Genomic DNA, 13,886 nt, shown 5'->3' with positions numbered 1-13,886 from the left:
GGTCGTGAGAGAGCAGGACGATTGCCTCCGTGGCGCAATCGGATAGCGCGTTCGGCTGTTAACCGAAAGGTTGGAGGTTCGAGCCCTCCCGGGGGCGTTCTCTCGCTTCTTTTTTCTTTGCGCTGATAGCTTTGATGGAATGTTCTGACGGTCGTGAGAGAGCAGGACGATTGCCTCCGTGGCGCAATCGGATAGCGCGTTCGGCTGTTAACCGAAAGGTTGGAGGTTCGAGCCCTCCCGGGTACGTTCTCTCGCTTCTTTTTTCTTTGCACTGATAGCTTTGATGGAATGTTCTGACGGTCGTGAGAGAGCAGGACGATTGCCTCCGTGGCGCAATCACATAGCGCGTTCGGCTGTAAACCGAAAGGTTGGAGGTTCGAGCCCTCCCGGGGGCGTTCTCTCGCTTCTTTTTTCTTTGCGCTGATAGCTTTGATGGAATATACTGACGGTGGTGAGAGAGCTGGACGATTGCCTCCGTGGCGCAATCACATAGCGCGTTCGGCTGTTAACCGAAAGGTTGGAGGTTCGAGCCCTCCCGGGGGCGTTCTCTCGCTTCTTTTCTCTTTGCGCTGATAGCTTTGATGGAATATACTGACGGTCGTGAGAGAGCAGGACGATTGCCTCTGTGGCGCAATCACATAGCGCGTTCGGCTGTTAACCGAAAGGTTGGAGGTTCGAGCCCTCCCGGGGGCGTTCTCTCGCTTCTTTTTTCTTTGCGCTGATAGCTTTGATGGAATGTTCTGACGGTCGTGAGAGAGCAGGACGATTGCTTCCGTGGCGCAATCGGCTAGCGCATTCGGCTGTTAACCGTAAGGTTGGAGGTTCGAGCCCTCCCGGGGGCGTTCTCTCGCTTCTTTTTTCTTTGCGCTGATAGCTTTGATGGAATGTTCTGACGATCGTGAGAGAGCAGGACGATTGCCTCCGTGGCGCAATCGGATAGCGCGTTCGGCTGTTAACCGAAAGGTTGGAGGTTCGAGCCCTCCCGGGTGCGTTCTCTCGCTTCTTTTTTCTTTGCACTGATAGCTTTGATAGAATGTTCTGACGGTCGTGAGAGAGCAGGACGATTGCCTCCGTGGCGCAATCGGCTAGCGCATTCGGCTGTTAACCGAAAGGTTGGAGGTTCGAGCCCTCCCGGGGGCGAGGTGTCGCTTTTTTTTCTTTGCGCTGACAGCTTTGGAGAAATGTTCTGACTGTGGTGAGACAGCAGCACGACGGCCTCCGTGGCGCAATTGGCTAGCGCGTTCGGCTCTTAACGGAAAGGTTGGAAGTTCGAGCCCTCCCGGGGGCGTTGTGGCGCTTTTTTTCTTTGCGCTGACAGCTTTGCAGAAAAGTTTTGACAGTGGTGAGAGACCAGCACGACTGCCTCCGTGGCGCAATTGGCTAGCGCGTTCGGCTGTTAACCGAAAGGTTGGAGGTTCGAGCCCTCCCGGGGGCGTTGTGTCGCTTTTTTTTCTTTGCGCTGATAGCTTTGGAGAAATGTTCTGACGGTGGCAAGAGAGCAGCACGATTGCCTCCGTGGCGCAATCGGCTAGCGCATTCGGCTGTCAACCGAAAGGTTGGAGGTTAGAGCCCTCCCGGTGGCGGTGTGTCGCTATTTTTTTTTCTTTCCGCTGATAGCATTGAAAAAAAAGTTCTGACGGTGGTAAGAGAGCAGCACGATTGCCTCCGTGGCGCAGTCGGCTAGCTCGTTGGGCTGTTAACCGAAAGGTTGGAGGTTCGAGCCCTCCCGGGGGCGAGGTGTCGCTTTTTTTTCTTTGCGTTGACAGCTTTGGAGAAACGTTCTGACGGTGGTAAGAGAGCAGCACGACTGCCTCCGTGGCGCGATCGGCTAGCGCGTTCGGCTGTTAACCGAAAGGTTGGAGGTTCGAGTCCTCCCGGGGGCGTTGTCTCGCTTCTTTTTTCTTTGCGCTGATAGCTTTGATGGAATGTTCTGACGGTCGTGAGAGAGCAGGACGATTGCCTCCGTGGCGCAATCGGCTAGCGCATTCGGCTGTTAACAGAAAGGTTGGAGGTTCGAGCCCTCCCGGGGGCGCGGTGTCGCTTTTTTTTTCTTTGCACTGATAGCTTTGATAGAATGTTCTGACGGTCGTGAGAGAGCAGGACGATTGCCTCCGTGGCGCAATCGGCTAGCGCATTCGGCTGTTAACCGAAAGGTTGGAGGATCGAGCCCTCCCGGGGGCGTTGTCTCGCTTCTTTTTTCTTTGCGCTGATAGCTTTGATGGAATGTTCTGACGGTCGTGAGAGAGCTGGACGATTGCCTCCGTGGCGCAATCGGATAGCGCGTTCGGCTGTTAACCGAAAGGTTGGACGTTCGAGCCCTCCCGGGCGCGTTGTCACGCTTCTTTTTTCTTTGCAGTGATAGCTTTGATACAATGTTCTGACGGTCGTGACAGAGCAGGACGATTGCCTCCGTGGCGCAATCGGCTAGCGCGTTCGGCTGTTAACCGAAAGGTTGGAGATTCGAGCCCTCCCGGGCGCGTTGTCTCGCTTCTTTTTTCTTTGCACTGATAGCTTTGATGGAATGTTCTGACGGTCGTGAGAGAGCTGGACGATTGCCTCCGTGGCGCAATCGGATAGCGTGTTCGGCTGTTAACCGAAAGGTTGGAGGTTCGAGCCCTCCCGGGCGCGTTGTCTCGCTTCTTTTTTCTTTGCACTGATAGCTTTGATAGAATGTTCTGACGGTCATGAGAGAGCAGGACGATTGCCTCCGTGGCGCCATCGACTAGCGCGTTCGGCTGTTAACCGAAAGGTTGGAGGTTCGAGCCCTCCCGGGGGCGTTGTCTCGCTTCTTTTTTCTTTGCGCTGATAGCTTTGATGGAATGTTCTGACGGTCGTGAGAGAGCAGGACGATTGCCTCCGTGGCGCAATCGGCTAGCGCATTCGGCTGTTAACCGAAAGGTTGGAGGTTCGAGCCCTCCCGGGGGCGAGGTGTCGCTTTTTGTTCTTTGCACTGATAGCTTTGATAGAATGTTCTGACGGTCGTGAGAGAGCAGGACGATTGCCTCCGTGGCGCAATCGGCTAGCGCATTCGGCTGTTAACCGAAAGGTTGGAGGTTCGAGCCCTCCCGGGGGCGAGGTGTCGCTTTTTGTTCTTTGCACTGATAGCTTTGATAGAATGTTCTGACGGTCGTGAGAGAGCAGGACGATTGCCTCCGTGGCGCAATCGGCTAGCGCATTCGGCTGTTAACCGAAAGGTTGGAGGTTCGAGCCCTCCCGGGGGCGTTCTCTCGCTTCTTTTTTCTTTGCGCTGATAGCTTTGATGGAATGTTCTGATGGTGGTAAGAGAGCAGCACGACTGCCTCCGTGGCGCGATCGGCTAGCGCGTTCGGCTGTTAACCGAAAGGTTGGAGGTTCGAGCCCTCCCGGGGGCGTTGTCTCGCTTCTTTTTTCTTTGCGCTGATAGCTTTCATGGAATGTTCTGACGGTCGTGAGAGAGCTGGACGATTGCCTCCGTGGCGCAATCGGATAGCGCGTTCGGCTGTTAACCGAAAGGTTGGTGGTTCGAGCCCTCCCAGGCGCGTTGTCTCGCTTCTTCTTTCTTTGCACTGATAGCTTTGATGGAATGTTCTGACGGTCGTGAGAGAGCTGGATGATTGCCTCCGTGGCGCAATCGGATAGCGCGTTCGGCTGTTAACCGAAAGGTTGGAGGTTCGAGCCCTCCCGGGCGCGTTGTCTCGCTTCTTTTTTCTTTGCAATGATAGCTATGATAGAATGTTCTGACGGTCGTGAGAGAGCAGGACGATATCCTGCGTGGCGCGATCGACTAGCGCGTTCGGCTGTTAACCGAAAGGTTGGAGGTTCGAGCCCTCCCGGGGGCGTTGTCTCGCTTCTTTTTTCTTTGCGTTGATAGCTTTGATGGAATGTTCTGACGGTCGTGAGAGAGCAGGACGATTGCCTCCGTGGCGCAATCGGCTAGCGCATTCGGCTGTTAACCGAAAGGTTGGAGGTTCGAGCCCTCCCGGGGGCGAGGTGTCGCTTTTTTTTCTTTGCACTGATAGCATTGATAGAATGTTCTGACGGTCGTGAGAGAGCAGGACGATTGCCTCCGTGGCGCAATCGGATAGCGCGTTCGGCTGTTAACCGAAAGGTTGGAGGTTCGAGCCCTCCCGGGCGCGTTCTCTCGCTTCTTTTTTCTTTGCACTGATAGATTTGATAGAATGTTCTGACGGTCGTGAGAGAGCAGGACGATTGCCTCCGTGGCACAATCGGCTAGCGCATTCGGCTGTTAACCGAAAGGTTGGAGGTTCGAGCCCTCCCGGGGGCGAGGTGTCGCTTTTTTTTCTTTGCGCTGACAGCTTTGGAGAAATGTTCTGACTGTGGTAGACAGCAGCACTACGGCCTCCGTGGCGCAATTGGCTAGCGCGTTCGGCTCTTAACGGAAGGGTTGGAAGTTCGAGCCCTCCCGGGGGCGTTGTGTCGCTTTTTTTCTTTGCGCTGACAGCTTTGCAGAAAAGTTTTGACAGTGGTGAGAGACCAGAACGACTGCCTCCGTGGCGCAATTGGCTAGCGCGTTCGGCTTTTAACCGAAAGGTTGGAGGTTCGAGCCCTCCCGGGGGCGTTGTGTCGCTTTTTTTTCTTTGCGCTGATAGCTTTGGAGAAATGTTCTGACGGTGGCAAGAGAGCAGCACGATTGCCTCCGTGGCGCAATCGGCTAGCGCAAACGGCTGTCAACCGAAAGGTTGGAGGTTAGAGCCCTCCCGGTGGCGGTGTGTGTCTATTTTTTTTCTTTCCGCTGATAGCATTGAAAAAAAGTTCTGACGGTGGTAAGAGAGCAGCACGATTGCCTCCGTGGCGCAGTCGGCTAGCTCGTTGGGCTGTTAACCGAAAGGTTGGAGGTTCGAGCCCTCCCGGGGACGGGGTGTCGCTTTTTTTTTCTTTGCGTTGACAGCTTTGGAGAAATGTTCTGACGGTGGTAAGAGAGCAGCACGACTGCCTCCGTGGCGCGATCGGCTAGCGCGTTCGGCTGTTAACCGAAAGGTTGGAGGTTCGAGCCCTCCCGGGGGCGTTGTCTCGCTTCTTTTTTCTTTGCGCTGATAGCTTTGATGGAATGTTCTGACGGTCGTGAGAGAGCAGGACGATTGCCTCCGTGGCGCAATCGGCTAGCGCATTCGGCTGTTAACCGAAAGGTGGGAGGTTCGAGCCCTCCCGGGGGCGATGTGTCGCTTTTTTTTTTCTTTGCACTGATAGCTTTGATAGAATGTTCTGACGGTCGTGAGAGAGCAGGACGATTGCCTCCGTGGCGCAATCGGCTAGCGCATTCGGCTGTTAACCGAAATGTTGGAGGTTCGAGCCCTCCCGGGGGCGTTGTCTCGCTTCTTTTTTCTTTGCGCTGATAGCTTTGATGGAATGTTCTGACGGTCGTGAGAGAGCTGGACGATTGCCTCCGTGGCGCAATCGGATAGCGCGTTCGGCTGTTAACCGAAAGGTTGGAGGTTCGAGCCCTCCAGGGCGCGTTGTCTCGCTTCTTTTTTCTTTGCACTGATAGCTTTGATAGAATGTTCTGACGGTCGTGAGAGAGCAGGACGATTGCCTCCGTGGCGCAATCGGCTAGCGCGTTCGGCTGTTAACCGAAAGGTTGGAGGTTCGAACCCTCCCGGGCGCTTTGTCTCGCTTCTTTTTTCTTTGCACTGATAGCTTTGATTTAATGTTCTGACGGTCGTGAAAGAGCTCGACGATTGCCTCCGTGGCGCAATCGGATAGCGCGTTCGGCTGTTAACCGAAAGGTTGGAGGTTCGAGCCCTCCCGGGCGCGTTGTCTCGCTTCTTTTTTTTTGCACTGATAGCTTTGATAGAATGTTGTGACGGTCGTGAGAGAGCTGGGGGATTGCCTCCGTGGCGCGATCGACTAGCGCGTTCGGCTGTTAACCTAAAGGTTGGAGGTTCGAGCCCTCCCGGGGGCGTTGTCTCGGTTCTTTTTTCTTTGCGCTGATAGCTTTGATGGAATGTTCTGACGGTCGTGAGAGAGCAGGACGATTGCCTCCGTGGCGCAATCGGCTAGTGCATTCGGCTGTTAACCGAAAGGTTGGAGGTTCGAGCCCTCCCGGGGGCGAGGTGTCGCTTTTTGTTCTTTGCACTGATAGCTTTGATAGAATGTTCTGACGGTCGTGAGAGAGCAGGACAATTGCCTCCGTGGCGCAATCGGCTAGCGCATTCGGCTGTTAACCGAAAGGTTGGAGGTTCGAGCCCTCCCGGGGGCGAGGTGTCGCTTTTTGTTCTTTGCACTGATAGCTTTGATAGAATGTTCTTACGGTCGTGAGAGAGCAGGACGATTGCCTCCGTGGCGCAATCGGCTAGCGCATTCGGCTGTTAACCGAAAGGTTGGAGGTTCGAGCCCTCCCGGGGGCGAGGTGTCGCTTTTTGTTCTTTGCACTGATAGCTTTGACAGAATGTTCTGACGGTCGTGAGAGAGCAGGTCGATTGCCTCCGTGGCGCAATCGGCTAGCGCATTCGGCTGTTAACCGAAAGGTTGGAGGTTCGAGCCCTCCCGGGGGCGAGGTGTCGCTTTTTGTTCTTTGCACTGATAGCTTTGATAGAATGTTCTTACGGTCGTGAGAGAGCAGGACGATTGCCTCCGTGGCGCAATCGGCTAGCGCATTCGGCTGTTAACCGAAAGGTTGGAGGTTCGAGCCCTCCCGGGGGCGAGGTGTCGCTTTTTGTTCTTTGCACTGATAGCTTTGATAGAATGTTCTGACGGTCGTGAGAGAGCAGGACGATTGCCTCCGTGGCACAATCGGCTAGCGCATTCGGCTGTTAACCGAAAGGTTGGAGGTTCGAGCCCTCCAGGGGGCGAGGTGTCGCTTTTTGTTCTTTGCACTGATAGCTTTGATAGAATGTTCTGACGGTCGTGAGAGAGCAGGACGATTGCCTCCGTGGCGCAATCGGATAGCGCGTTCGGCTGTTAACCGAAAGGTTGGAGGTTCGAGCCCTCCCGGGCGCGTTCTCTCGCTTCTTTTTTCTTTGCACTGATTGCTTTGATAGAATGTTCTGACGGTCGTGAGAGAGCTGGACGATTGCCTCCGTGGCGCAATCGGATAGCGCGTTCGGCTGTTAACCGAAAGGTTGGAGGTTCGAGCCCTCCCGGGCGCGTTGTCTCGCTTCTTTTTTCTTTGCACTGATAGCTTTGATAGAATGTTCTGACGGTCGTGAGAGAGCAGGACGATTGCCTCCGTGGCGCAATCGGCTAGCGCGTTCGGCTGTTAACCGAAAGGTTGGAGGTTCGAACCCTCCCGGGCGCGTTGTCTCGCTTCTTTTTTCTTTGCACTGATAGCTTTGATGGAATGTTCTGACGGTCGTGAGAGAGCTGGACGATTGCCTCCGTGGCGCAATCGGATAGCGCGTTCGGCTGTTAACCGAAAGGTTGGAGGTTCGAGCCCTCCCGGGCGCGTTGTCTCGCTTCTTTTTTCTTTGCACTGATAGCTTTGATGGAATGTTCTGACGGTCGTGAGAGAGCAGGACGATTGCCTCCGTGGCGCAATCGGCTAGCGCATTCGGCTGTTAACCGAAAGGTTGTAGGTTCGAACCCTCCCGGGGGCGAGGTGTCGCTTTTTGTTCTTTGCACTGATAGCTTTGATAGAATGTTCTGACGGTCGTGAGAGAGCAGGACGATTGCCTCCGTGGCGCAATCGGCTAGCGCATTCGGCTGTTAACCGAAAGGTTGGAGGTTCGAGCCCTCCCGGGGGCGAGGTGTCGCTTTTTGTTCTTTGCACTGATAGCTTTGATAGAATGTTCTGACGGTCGTGAGAGAGCAGGACGATTGACTCCGTGGCGCAAATTTCTGCTTCCGGCAGTCGTGCTGAACGGATCGCAGGATCATGAGCTCCAGCGGAGCGGCGACAGCGGCCAATCTTAGCCGCGGAAACAGGAACGGAGATAGCGAATACCAGTTTATTTTGCCGCAAATGCCAAAAGGACGACTTGTTATCAACACCGTGTTTTTACACGGTGATGTACGAGCGAGGCCATACAAGGTCGAAGATTTCAGGGACGCATTGACGCCAACGGGCCTGCTGCCGGATGTGGTAAGCCTCGGTGCATACCAGGTTAACCACTTGTGGGCGGTGACATTCAATGATGCCGCTCCCACAAAACGCCTGCTCGCCTTGAAGGAGCTGCAGGTGAAGTGGCGGCGCTGCGTCGTCGTCGACCCACAGGACCAGCAGGTGCGGCTACGAATTCACTGGCTGCTTCACGGGGTGAGCGACGAAGAAGTACGGACGGCGCTGTCGGCTTTCGGCAAGGTCGTGGAGGTGAGCCGTGAGCGGTGGCGTGTCCCGGGCATGGCCGACAAGTGTTCGACCACGAGAACAGCTCTCCTGAAGCTGAAAAGCGGCGTCAGGGTCGAAGACCTTCCGCACCAGATCAGGATCGATGGAGAGCTGGCCTTGCTGGTTGTGCCTGGTCGGCCGATGCAATGCTTGCGCTGCCAAGGCAAAGGGCACGTCCGCCGAGAGTGCAAGGTTCCCCGTTGCTCGCGGTGCAAACGCTTCGGACACGTCGAGGCGGATTGCGTTCGAACGTACGCCAGTGCAATGGGGCCAGCGAAGAACGAGGCGATGGCTGATCACGTCATGGACGCGGCCGAGGCAGAGGACGCCGCCAAAGGGGTCGGAAGCCCAGTGGTCCCTGTGACTACTGGAGGGGCGGCGCAGGCAGACACACCCAAGTTTCCGGAGACTCGCCAGCTTTCGACTACACCGGCCAGCGCCCCGTCAGCGGCCGAGCCTGAGCGGGTCGAGACGGACGTGGTTCCAGTGGGGACAGCTGATACAACGGAGGGTCAGGGAGAGACGGCGGCGGACAGCGACGACGAGATGTGCGTGACCAGCGCCACGCTAAAGCGTCCACTCGACGACTCGGTAGAGCAGGACGGGGCGTCGTCCACCAGCAGCCAGGAGCCGCCTGCGAAGGCGCCGCAAGGGAGGCGGCGTAGTCTCAAACCTAAGCCGAAAGTCCCTACCGACCGGAGACTGGAGGACAAGGCAAAAGAAAACAGCGCTGGGAAGCAGGATGGTCCTGGAGGCGGCTAGCCGAGGGCTGGTCGTGAAGGGTAAGCGCCATGCTCCGGGCCTACTCCTTTAGCGAACAAGTCACTATGGAATTAACTCCGCCATTCAGTATAGCTACGCTTAACGTCAGAGGGTTGGCGGCTAGGCGTAGGCAAAGTCAGCTCTATCGGTTGCTCACAGACCAAGACATAGACGTCCTAGCCGTCCAGGAAACTAAGGTAGACGGAGAGGAGGAGACCGGGAGCATGGTGCGCCGTTTCACTGACCGATATTACGCGGTCGTAAGCCACTCGATAGGAACGTCCGCGGGTTGTGTTCTTTTTGTAAAAAAATTGCAAAGCCTTCTTGTGCAAAGTGTTTTTTCATGCCAGTCGGGCAGAATTGTTTATTGTGACTTTGTTTATGGTGCCACTGAATTCAGAGTTATATGCGTATACGCACCGAATAGTGTAGAAGAGCGTGCTCAGTTTTTTTCTAACCTGTTTCAGTGGACAAAGTGTGATAAGAGGGTGGTTTTGTTAGGTGATTTTAACTGTGTTTTAAGGGCTCGCGATAGAGTCAATAGCACTGGCGTTCGTGACAAAAGCAGTGACGTGCTAGGCAAATTAATAACCGAAAATGACTTGGAAGACGTGTATGAATGTGTGGCAGCAAATCGCGAAGTGATCTACACGCGATTTCATGGCAATAGCCATGCACGTTTAGACCGCATATACCTATCCCTAGATGTATTGCCTATGTGTCACGATTTTTCGGTTGAGCCAGTGTCGTTTTCAGATCACTGTTTGGTTGTGTGTCGCATAGGCATGAAGAAACAGCGTAAGGTTTTCAACTGGGATTTATGGAAACTGAACGCATTGTTACTAAAAGATGAACCATTTTTAGAAGCAGTGCACGAGACCATTAATGAAGTGCTTATGGAAAAAACGGAAACAGTAGCAGAGAAATGGGAGTGTTTAAAGCAGAAGGTGAAAATGAAAGCGCTTGACAGATCGAGCACGCTAAAATTCGAAGCGCAAATAAAAGAAAGAAGTCTTAAGAAAACACTGCAGCAGCTGATAGCCCTAGAAAGTCGGGAGCCTGGGACTTGCAAAGACGAGGTGCGCAGTGTCAAGGAAAAATTAGAACTGCATGACAGAGAGCGTTATCGAGGCGCCTGGGTTCGCGCGCGCGCAAATGATCTTGCCGCGGGTGAGACGCCCACAAAAAGGGCGCTTGGTCTCGAAAAAGCGCAAGGACGCCGAAACCACATCGATAAGGTCTATTGCAACGGGACTCTCGCGAGCGACAATGAAAGCATCGAACGGGCCTTTGTTGCGTATTATCAGTCACTTTTTGCAATTCGAAAAGCGAATGCACATGGTTTTAAAGAAGAGTTTCTCAAGCGCTTGCCGCGGCTTAGTGACGACACAAAAAAGCTTTTAGAAGGCAGAATAACGGAAGGTGAAGTGGAACGCGCGATTGGTCATCTGAACCCCGGAAAGTCACCGGGACCCGATGGCCTAACCGCAGCATGGTATAAGACGTTTAGAATAGAACTGTCCCCGGGGTTAGCTGAGCTGTTCAATGAGGCGTACGAACGGAAAACTCTGCCGCCCTCCTTCAGCAAAGCGCATACGATATTAATTCCTAAAACGGACGAAGGGGAAAAACTTAAACTGGTGACATCGTATAGGCCCATATCGCTGACCAATGTCGACTACAAGATTTTTATGAAGGTTCTGGCAGCGCGACTTCAAGGTGTCATTAAAGAAATTGTTGGAGAGCACCAAACTTGTGGAATCAAAGGCAGAACCATTAGCTCAAACATTCACAAGATGCGGTGTGTGCTAGAGTGTTGTGACGAAGATTCACTTGGCGTTGCTGTGCTCCAGATAGACCTGGAGAAAGCTTTTGATTGTGTTGCGCATGATATTTTGTTTGTCATCTTAGATCATATTAATGTCGGTTCCATCATCAAGGAGGGAGTGGCCTTGGCGTACCAGAACTGCACAACACGTTTAATTGTTAACAAGTCTTTGGGGGCCCCCATTCACGTAATGCGTTCTGTGCGTCAGGGCTGCCCCCTCAGTCCACTTTTGTTTTGTATTTACATCGAAGCGATGTGCTTAGCGATAAATGAAAATGAAAAAATTCGTGGCTTCAGCTTGGCGGCAGTGGAAGTTAAGCTGCTGGCATATGCAGACGACATTGCGGTGTGTTGTACGAACAAAGAAAGTGTAGAGGAAACGATAAGTGTTGTGAAACATTTTTGTAGCGTCACAGGAAGCCGCGTAAACTGGGCGAAATCTCTTGGGCTTTGGCACGGAAGGTGGCCTTCAAAGCCGGACCTTTTTGCGAATGTGCACTGGACGGAAACACCGACAAGGTACCTCGGTGTTCCCCTGGAATGTTATAACGGCAGCGAGGAGTATTGGTCGCGTCAAACAAAAGAGACGAAGGAAAAAGCAGACAGGTGGAAAGGCATGAACCTGTCTGTTTTCGCTAGGGCTACTGTGTGCAACATGTTTTTTATCGCTAAACTGTGGTATGTGATGCAGGTGTTACATTGTTCAAGGATCAACGTGCAAAGGCTGCACAGAGTGTTCGCAGTTTTTATATGGGGCTCGAAATGGGAAAGGTGCAGACGGACCAACTTGTTCAGGCGCGTGAAGGACGGAGGTCTTGGTTTGGCGCACCTATTTGTGAGACAAGTAGTAAATAGATTTTTGTTTTTCCGTGACGTCAGGGATCCGTTTTTACGTACGGTATGCCAGCTCAGGTTAGGCAGTGCCTTACCAGATTTTGTTGTTACTACGGATAGCCGGCCCGTGACGTTGCGTGGGTATCTCAAGGAAGTGGTAGACAGTGTACGTTTTTTATCTGTACGCTTTTCGATAGATTATCTAGCAAGTGTTAGAAGAAAAGAATTGTACAGAGATGTATGTGCTATGGTTTTGCCAGTACCATTGTACAGGGCCATATACAGTGGAAGACCGGGACAAAACGTACTGAAGCGGGTGAGAAACATGCAGGTACCTACAGGGGTGAAAACTTTTTTCTTCAAGTTACACACAGGAACACTATCAGTAAAGACTTTCACAGAGGAACGGGGTTTTTTTACACTATGGGGGTCACACTGCTTGATATGTAAGAAACCAGAAACAATAGACCATGTTTTTTTGCATTGTTGGGAAGGGGTACATTTTTGGGACATATTACAGAGGACAATAAAGAAGGATTTTCCACTAGACCCACACGGAATAAGGTACCTCGCAGTAACAAATGATGATGGGGTCCCATTCGATGTAGTGATGTTGACCGGTCTCCACTGTATATGGCGTGCACGAATGGCCGGATACCATTTCGACCCGGACGCAAAACCAGCAGTAATTTATTTCAGGCAAAGCATGTCTGCATTCATTGAGTGTAGCAAAATAGAGGATATTGAGCCAGAATGGTTGTCAAGGTTTGAACCCCTGGCAAACCTTAAGTATTTTTAAGAGGACAACATCAGTACAAATGGGACTGATGGCAATGCTTGTTTTTTTTTTTTTTTTTTTTAATATATGTGTGTGCAATGATTGCCCTGTACAATGTCCATGCCAGGCAATAAATAAAAAAAAAAGACTCCGTGGCGCAATCGGCTAGCGCATTCGGCTGTTAACCGAAAGGTTGGAGGTTCGAGCCCTCCCGGGGGCGAGGTGTCGCTTTTTGTTCTTTGCACTGATAGCTTTGATAGAATGTTCTGACGGTCGTGAGAGAGCAGGACGATTGCCTCCGTGGCGCAATCGGCTAGCGCATTCGGCTGTTAACCGAAAGGTTGGAGGTTCGAGCCCTCCCGGGGGCGTTCTCTCGCTTCTTTTTTCTTTGCGCTGATAGCTTTGATGGAATGTTCTGACGGTGGTAAGAGAGCAGCACGACTGCCTCCTTGGCGCGATCGGCTAGCGCGTTCGCCTGTTACCCGAAAGGTTGGAGGTTCGAGCCCTCCCGGGGGCGTTGTCTCGCTTCTTTTTTCTTTGCGCTGATAGCTTTGATGGAATGTTCTGACGGTCGTGAGAGAGCAGGATGATTGCCTCCGTGGCGTAATCGGCTAGCGCATTCGGCTGTTAACCGAAAGGTTGGAGGTTCGAGCCCTCCCGGGGGCGAGGTGTCGCTTTTTTTCTTTGCGCTGACAGCTTTGGAGAAATGTTCTGACTGTGGTGAGACAGCAGCACGACGGCCTCCGTGGCGCAATTGGCTAGCGCGTTCGGCTCTTAACGGAAAGGTTGGAAGTTCGAGCCCTCTCGGGGGCGTTGTGTCGCTTTTTTTCTTTGCGCTGACAGCTTTGCAGAAAAGTTTTTACAGTGGTGAGAGACCAGCACGACTGCCTCCGTGGCGCAATTGGCTAGCGCGTTCGGCTGTTAACCGAAAGGTAGGAGGTTCGAGCCCTTTCGGGGGCGTTGTGTCGCTTTCTTTCTTTGCGCTGATAGATTTGGAGAAATGTTCTGACGGTGGCAAGAGAGCAGCACGATTGCCTCCGTGGCGCAATCGGCTAGCGCATTCGGCTGTCAACCGAAAGGTTGGAGGTTAGAGCCCTCCCGGTGGCGGTGTGTCGCTATTTTTTTTCTTTCCGCTGATAGCATTGAAAAAAAGTTCTGACGGTGGTAAGAGAGCAGCACGATTGCCTCCGTGGCGCAGTCGGCTAGCTCGTTGGGCTGTTAACCGAAAGGTTGGAGGTTCGAACCCTCCCGGGGGCGTTGTGTCGCTTTTATTCTTTGCGCTGATAGCTTTGGAGAAATGTTCTGACGGTGGCAAGAGAGCAAGCTGCACGACTGCCTCCGTGGCGCAATCGGCTAGCGCGTTCGGCTGTTAACCGAAAGGTTGGAGGTTCGAACCCTCCCGGGGGCGTCTTCTCGCTTCT

General features: G+C 53.2%; 58 non-coding genes across 58 annotated transcripts; all 58 read left to right on the top strand.

Annotated features, from left to right (window-relative positions):
- The first annotated feature begins 23 nt into the window (after positions 1-23).
- TRNAN-GUU (transfer RNA asparagine (anticodon GUU)) lies at positions 24-97 on the top strand. Its single transcript has one exon. It is a non-coding gene; the product is annotated as a tRNA-Asn (tRNA).
- Positions 98-172: 75 nt separating this feature from the next.
- Positions 173-246, top strand: TRNAN-GUU (transfer RNA asparagine (anticodon GUU)). The gene has a single exon. It is a non-coding gene; the product is annotated as a tRNA-Asn (tRNA).
- Positions 247-321: 75 nt separating this feature from the next.
- Positions 322-395, top strand: TRNAY-GUA (transfer RNA tyrosine (anticodon GUA)). Its single transcript has one exon. It is a non-coding gene; the product is annotated as a tRNA-Tyr (tRNA).
- A 75-nt stretch (positions 396-470) lies between these two features.
- TRNAN-GUU (transfer RNA asparagine (anticodon GUU)) lies at positions 471-544 on the top strand. The gene has a single exon. It is a non-coding gene; the product is annotated as a tRNA-Asn (tRNA).
- A 75-nt stretch (positions 545-619) lies between these two features.
- On the top strand, positions 620-693 carry TRNAN-GUU (transfer RNA asparagine (anticodon GUU)). Its single transcript has one exon. It is a non-coding gene; the product is annotated as a tRNA-Asn (tRNA).
- A 75-nt stretch (positions 694-768) lies between these two features.
- Positions 769-842, top strand: TRNAN-GUU (transfer RNA asparagine (anticodon GUU)). Its single transcript has one exon. It is a non-coding gene; the product is annotated as a tRNA-Asn (tRNA).
- A 75-nt stretch (positions 843-917) lies between these two features.
- TRNAN-GUU (transfer RNA asparagine (anticodon GUU)) lies at positions 918-991 on the top strand. Its single transcript has one exon. It is a non-coding gene; the product is annotated as a tRNA-Asn (tRNA).
- Positions 992-1,066: 75 nt separating this feature from the next.
- On the top strand, positions 1,067-1,140 carry TRNAN-GUU (transfer RNA asparagine (anticodon GUU)). Its single transcript has one exon. It is a non-coding gene; the product is annotated as a tRNA-Asn (tRNA).
- Positions 1,141-1,214: 74 nt separating this feature from the next.
- On the top strand, positions 1,215-1,288 carry TRNAK-CUU (transfer RNA lysine (anticodon CUU)). The gene has a single exon. It is a non-coding gene; the product is annotated as a tRNA-Lys (tRNA).
- Positions 1,289-1,361: 73 nt separating this feature from the next.
- Positions 1,362-1,435, top strand: TRNAN-GUU (transfer RNA asparagine (anticodon GUU)). The gene has a single exon. It is a non-coding gene; the product is annotated as a tRNA-Asn (tRNA).
- A 74-nt stretch (positions 1,436-1,509) lies between these two features.
- On the top strand, positions 1,510-1,583 carry TRNAD-GUC (transfer RNA aspartic acid (anticodon GUC)). Its single transcript has one exon. It is a non-coding gene; the product is annotated as a tRNA-Asp (tRNA).
- Positions 1,584-1,661: 78 nt separating this feature from the next.
- On the top strand, positions 1,662-1,735 carry TRNAN-GUU (transfer RNA asparagine (anticodon GUU)). Its single transcript has one exon. It is a non-coding gene; the product is annotated as a tRNA-Asn (tRNA).
- Positions 1,736-1,809: 74 nt separating this feature from the next.
- TRNAN-GUU (transfer RNA asparagine (anticodon GUU)) lies at positions 1,810-1,883 on the top strand. The gene has a single exon. It is a non-coding gene; the product is annotated as a tRNA-Asn (tRNA).
- A 75-nt stretch (positions 1,884-1,958) lies between these two features.
- TRNAN-GUU (transfer RNA asparagine (anticodon GUU)) lies at positions 1,959-2,032 on the top strand. Its single transcript has one exon. It is a non-coding gene; the product is annotated as a tRNA-Asn (tRNA).
- A 75-nt stretch (positions 2,033-2,107) lies between these two features.
- TRNAN-GUU (transfer RNA asparagine (anticodon GUU)) lies at positions 2,108-2,181 on the top strand. The gene has a single exon. It is a non-coding gene; the product is annotated as a tRNA-Asn (tRNA).
- A 75-nt stretch (positions 2,182-2,256) lies between these two features.
- TRNAN-GUU (transfer RNA asparagine (anticodon GUU)) lies at positions 2,257-2,330 on the top strand. The gene has a single exon. It is a non-coding gene; the product is annotated as a tRNA-Asn (tRNA).
- A 75-nt stretch (positions 2,331-2,405) lies between these two features.
- Positions 2,406-2,479, top strand: TRNAN-GUU (transfer RNA asparagine (anticodon GUU)). The gene has a single exon. It is a non-coding gene; the product is annotated as a tRNA-Asn (tRNA).
- Positions 2,480-2,554: 75 nt separating this feature from the next.
- On the top strand, positions 2,555-2,628 carry TRNAN-GUU (transfer RNA asparagine (anticodon GUU)). Its single transcript has one exon. It is a non-coding gene; the product is annotated as a tRNA-Asn (tRNA).
- Positions 2,629-2,703: 75 nt separating this feature from the next.
- On the top strand, positions 2,704-2,777 carry TRNAN-GUU (transfer RNA asparagine (anticodon GUU)). Its single transcript has one exon. It is a non-coding gene; the product is annotated as a tRNA-Asn (tRNA).
- A 75-nt stretch (positions 2,778-2,852) lies between these two features.
- TRNAN-GUU (transfer RNA asparagine (anticodon GUU)) lies at positions 2,853-2,926 on the top strand. The gene has a single exon. It is a non-coding gene; the product is annotated as a tRNA-Asn (tRNA).
- Positions 2,927-3,000: 74 nt separating this feature from the next.
- On the top strand, positions 3,001-3,074 carry TRNAN-GUU (transfer RNA asparagine (anticodon GUU)). Its single transcript has one exon. It is a non-coding gene; the product is annotated as a tRNA-Asn (tRNA).
- A 74-nt stretch (positions 3,075-3,148) lies between these two features.
- TRNAN-GUU (transfer RNA asparagine (anticodon GUU)) lies at positions 3,149-3,222 on the top strand. The gene has a single exon. It is a non-coding gene; the product is annotated as a tRNA-Asn (tRNA).
- Positions 3,223-3,297: 75 nt separating this feature from the next.
- Positions 3,298-3,371, top strand: TRNAN-GUU (transfer RNA asparagine (anticodon GUU)). Its single transcript has one exon. It is a non-coding gene; the product is annotated as a tRNA-Asn (tRNA).
- Positions 3,372-3,446: 75 nt separating this feature from the next.
- On the top strand, positions 3,447-3,520 carry TRNAN-GUU (transfer RNA asparagine (anticodon GUU)). Its single transcript has one exon. It is a non-coding gene; the product is annotated as a tRNA-Asn (tRNA).
- Positions 3,521-3,595: 75 nt separating this feature from the next.
- TRNAN-GUU (transfer RNA asparagine (anticodon GUU)) lies at positions 3,596-3,669 on the top strand. Its single transcript has one exon. It is a non-coding gene; the product is annotated as a tRNA-Asn (tRNA).
- A 224-nt stretch (positions 3,670-3,893) lies between these two features.
- Positions 3,894-3,967, top strand: TRNAN-GUU (transfer RNA asparagine (anticodon GUU)). The gene has a single exon. It is a non-coding gene; the product is annotated as a tRNA-Asn (tRNA).
- A 74-nt stretch (positions 3,968-4,041) lies between these two features.
- Positions 4,042-4,115, top strand: TRNAN-GUU (transfer RNA asparagine (anticodon GUU)). The gene has a single exon. It is a non-coding gene; the product is annotated as a tRNA-Asn (tRNA).
- A 75-nt stretch (positions 4,116-4,190) lies between these two features.
- On the top strand, positions 4,191-4,264 carry TRNAN-GUU (transfer RNA asparagine (anticodon GUU)). Its single transcript has one exon. It is a non-coding gene; the product is annotated as a tRNA-Asn (tRNA).
- A 73-nt stretch (positions 4,265-4,337) lies between these two features.
- On the top strand, positions 4,338-4,411 carry TRNAK-CUU (transfer RNA lysine (anticodon CUU)). Its single transcript has one exon. It is a non-coding gene; the product is annotated as a tRNA-Lys (tRNA).
- Positions 4,412-4,484: 73 nt separating this feature from the next.
- On the top strand, positions 4,485-4,558 carry TRNAK-UUU (transfer RNA lysine (anticodon UUU)). The gene has a single exon. It is a non-coding gene; the product is annotated as a tRNA-Lys (tRNA).
- Positions 4,559-4,782: 224 nt separating this feature from the next.
- On the top strand, positions 4,783-4,856 carry TRNAN-GUU (transfer RNA asparagine (anticodon GUU)). Its single transcript has one exon. It is a non-coding gene; the product is annotated as a tRNA-Asn (tRNA).
- A 75-nt stretch (positions 4,857-4,931) lies between these two features.
- On the top strand, positions 4,932-5,005 carry TRNAN-GUU (transfer RNA asparagine (anticodon GUU)). Its single transcript has one exon. It is a non-coding gene; the product is annotated as a tRNA-Asn (tRNA).
- Positions 5,006-5,080: 75 nt separating this feature from the next.
- On the top strand, positions 5,081-5,154 carry TRNAN-GUU (transfer RNA asparagine (anticodon GUU)). Its single transcript has one exon. It is a non-coding gene; the product is annotated as a tRNA-Asn (tRNA).
- Positions 5,155-5,230: 76 nt separating this feature from the next.
- On the top strand, positions 5,231-5,304 carry TRNAN-GUU (transfer RNA asparagine (anticodon GUU)). Its single transcript has one exon. It is a non-coding gene; the product is annotated as a tRNA-Asn (tRNA).
- A 75-nt stretch (positions 5,305-5,379) lies between these two features.
- Positions 5,380-5,453, top strand: TRNAN-GUU (transfer RNA asparagine (anticodon GUU)). The gene has a single exon. It is a non-coding gene; the product is annotated as a tRNA-Asn (tRNA).
- A 75-nt stretch (positions 5,454-5,528) lies between these two features.
- Positions 5,529-5,602, top strand: TRNAN-GUU (transfer RNA asparagine (anticodon GUU)). The gene has a single exon. It is a non-coding gene; the product is annotated as a tRNA-Asn (tRNA).
- A 75-nt stretch (positions 5,603-5,677) lies between these two features.
- On the top strand, positions 5,678-5,751 carry TRNAN-GUU (transfer RNA asparagine (anticodon GUU)). Its single transcript has one exon. It is a non-coding gene; the product is annotated as a tRNA-Asn (tRNA).
- Positions 5,752-5,825: 74 nt separating this feature from the next.
- TRNAN-GUU (transfer RNA asparagine (anticodon GUU)) lies at positions 5,826-5,899 on the top strand. Its single transcript has one exon. It is a non-coding gene; the product is annotated as a tRNA-Asn (tRNA).
- Positions 5,900-5,974: 75 nt separating this feature from the next.
- On the top strand, positions 5,975-6,048 carry TRNAN-GUU (transfer RNA asparagine (anticodon GUU)). Its single transcript has one exon. It is a non-coding gene; the product is annotated as a tRNA-Asn (tRNA).
- Positions 6,049-6,122: 74 nt separating this feature from the next.
- TRNAN-GUU (transfer RNA asparagine (anticodon GUU)) lies at positions 6,123-6,196 on the top strand. Its single transcript has one exon. It is a non-coding gene; the product is annotated as a tRNA-Asn (tRNA).
- Positions 6,197-6,270: 74 nt separating this feature from the next.
- TRNAN-GUU (transfer RNA asparagine (anticodon GUU)) lies at positions 6,271-6,344 on the top strand. The gene has a single exon. It is a non-coding gene; the product is annotated as a tRNA-Asn (tRNA).
- A 74-nt stretch (positions 6,345-6,418) lies between these two features.
- On the top strand, positions 6,419-6,492 carry TRNAN-GUU (transfer RNA asparagine (anticodon GUU)). Its single transcript has one exon. It is a non-coding gene; the product is annotated as a tRNA-Asn (tRNA).
- A 74-nt stretch (positions 6,493-6,566) lies between these two features.
- Positions 6,567-6,640, top strand: TRNAN-GUU (transfer RNA asparagine (anticodon GUU)). The gene has a single exon. It is a non-coding gene; the product is annotated as a tRNA-Asn (tRNA).
- Positions 6,641-6,714: 74 nt separating this feature from the next.
- TRNAN-GUU (transfer RNA asparagine (anticodon GUU)) lies at positions 6,715-6,788 on the top strand. Its single transcript has one exon. It is a non-coding gene; the product is annotated as a tRNA-Asn (tRNA).
- Positions 6,789-6,862: 74 nt separating this feature from the next.
- TRNAN-GUU (transfer RNA asparagine (anticodon GUU)) lies at positions 6,863-6,936 on the top strand. The gene has a single exon. It is a non-coding gene; the product is annotated as a tRNA-Asn (tRNA).
- Positions 6,937-7,011: 75 nt separating this feature from the next.
- On the top strand, positions 7,012-7,085 carry TRNAN-GUU (transfer RNA asparagine (anticodon GUU)). The gene has a single exon. It is a non-coding gene; the product is annotated as a tRNA-Asn (tRNA).
- A 75-nt stretch (positions 7,086-7,160) lies between these two features.
- Positions 7,161-7,234, top strand: TRNAN-GUU (transfer RNA asparagine (anticodon GUU)). The gene has a single exon. It is a non-coding gene; the product is annotated as a tRNA-Asn (tRNA).
- A 75-nt stretch (positions 7,235-7,309) lies between these two features.
- Positions 7,310-7,383, top strand: TRNAN-GUU (transfer RNA asparagine (anticodon GUU)). Its single transcript has one exon. It is a non-coding gene; the product is annotated as a tRNA-Asn (tRNA).
- A 75-nt stretch (positions 7,384-7,458) lies between these two features.
- TRNAN-GUU (transfer RNA asparagine (anticodon GUU)) lies at positions 7,459-7,532 on the top strand. Its single transcript has one exon. It is a non-coding gene; the product is annotated as a tRNA-Asn (tRNA).
- A 74-nt stretch (positions 7,533-7,606) lies between these two features.
- TRNAN-GUU (transfer RNA asparagine (anticodon GUU)) lies at positions 7,607-7,680 on the top strand. Its single transcript has one exon. It is a non-coding gene; the product is annotated as a tRNA-Asn (tRNA).
- Positions 7,681-12,611: 4,931 nt separating this feature from the next.
- Positions 12,612-12,685, top strand: TRNAN-GUU (transfer RNA asparagine (anticodon GUU)). The gene has a single exon. It is a non-coding gene; the product is annotated as a tRNA-Asn (tRNA).
- A 74-nt stretch (positions 12,686-12,759) lies between these two features.
- On the top strand, positions 12,760-12,833 carry TRNAN-GUU (transfer RNA asparagine (anticodon GUU)). The gene has a single exon. It is a non-coding gene; the product is annotated as a tRNA-Asn (tRNA).
- Positions 12,834-13,057: 224 nt separating this feature from the next.
- TRNAN-GUU (transfer RNA asparagine (anticodon GUU)) lies at positions 13,058-13,131 on the top strand. The gene has a single exon. It is a non-coding gene; the product is annotated as a tRNA-Asn (tRNA).
- A 73-nt stretch (positions 13,132-13,204) lies between these two features.
- On the top strand, positions 13,205-13,278 carry TRNAK-CUU (transfer RNA lysine (anticodon CUU)). The gene has a single exon. It is a non-coding gene; the product is annotated as a tRNA-Lys (tRNA).
- A 73-nt stretch (positions 13,279-13,351) lies between these two features.
- On the top strand, positions 13,352-13,425 carry TRNAN-GUU (transfer RNA asparagine (anticodon GUU)). Its single transcript has one exon. It is a non-coding gene; the product is annotated as a tRNA-Asn (tRNA).
- A 73-nt stretch (positions 13,426-13,498) lies between these two features.
- Positions 13,499-13,572, top strand: TRNAD-GUC (transfer RNA aspartic acid (anticodon GUC)). Its single transcript has one exon. It is a non-coding gene; the product is annotated as a tRNA-Asp (tRNA).
- A 76-nt stretch (positions 13,573-13,648) lies between these two features.
- Positions 13,649-13,722, top strand: TRNAN-GUU (transfer RNA asparagine (anticodon GUU)). The gene has a single exon. It is a non-coding gene; the product is annotated as a tRNA-Asn (tRNA).
- Positions 13,723-13,799: 77 nt separating this feature from the next.
- On the top strand, positions 13,800-13,873 carry TRNAN-GUU (transfer RNA asparagine (anticodon GUU)). The gene has a single exon. It is a non-coding gene; the product is annotated as a tRNA-Asn (tRNA).
- Positions 13,874-13,886: the final 13 nt, after the last annotated feature.

This window comes from Rhipicephalus microplus, unplaced genomic scaffold (genome assembly GCF_043290135.1).
Source record: "Rhipicephalus microplus isolate Deutch F79 unplaced genomic scaffold, USDA_Rmic scaffold_45, whole genome shotgun sequence".
NCBI lineage: Eukaryota > Metazoa > Arthropoda > Arachnida > Ixodida > Ixodidae > Rhipicephalus > Rhipicephalus microplus.
Note: the sequence above shows the minus strand (reverse complement) of the source record. Positions and strands in the feature narration are given on the sequence as shown.